Source organism: Orycteropus afer, unplaced genomic scaffold, assembly GCF_000298275.1.
Source record: "Orycteropus afer afer isolate SDZICR_OR568_19922 unplaced genomic scaffold, OryAfe1.0 scaffold01251, whole genome shotgun sequence".
Taxonomy (NCBI): domain Eukaryota; kingdom Metazoa; phylum Chordata; class Mammalia; order Tubulidentata; family Orycteropodidae; genus Orycteropus; species Orycteropus afer.
This window is the reverse complement of record NW_006922838.1, coordinates 105,878-106,641: the sequence shown is the minus strand read 5'-3', so window position 1 is coordinate 106,641 and position 764 is coordinate 105,878.

Here is a 764-nt window from a genome sequence, read left to right as displayed (position 1 = left end):
GAATAGAATTGAGAACCCAGAAATAGATCCATTGACGTATGGTCAGCTGATCTTTGACAAAGGCCCAAAATCCATTAAATGGGGAAGAGAATGTTTCTTTAATAAATGGTGCTGGCAAAATTGGAGATCCATTTGCAGAAAAATTAAACAAGATCTGTACCTCACAACATACACAAAAACTAACTCCAGATGGATCAAAGACTTAAATATGAAACCTAAAACTATACAGTTCCTCAAGGAAAATCCAGGGGCAAATTTAAGGGAATGTTGTTAGAGAGATAGAGGTAAGTATTGATTTGAGTGAAGAGAAGGGCAATGTAGCAAATGTGAGTGAACAATATGGCACCACTGCAAATGAGAAAGACATTGGGAGGTACAGACAACAAATATGTACCCTTTTGCAATATATAGTACTGTGTTGTCAATGAATGCAAACATGGGTATATGGGTGGATAGATAGGTGGACAGGCTGAATGATTAGGTATGTCTATGAAATGGGGAATGTATCCAAGAACACATATAGGCTTGGCAGACAATGGTCCTATAAGTTTATGTGAATGGTCAGAATTCCCAGGTGGATAGTAGAGCTGACAAGGGGCAAGGTTGTGGTCACTGCTTGGTCACAGCCTGCTACCCAGAGGAACCAAGTATTTGAACCTGTGGGCTTGGGACCATAGTCGCAGGGGACATCAAGCTCAATTGGCTTTTATAGTATTGTAACATACTATACAAAATATTGTTCCACCTCCTACTTTGGCGAGTAG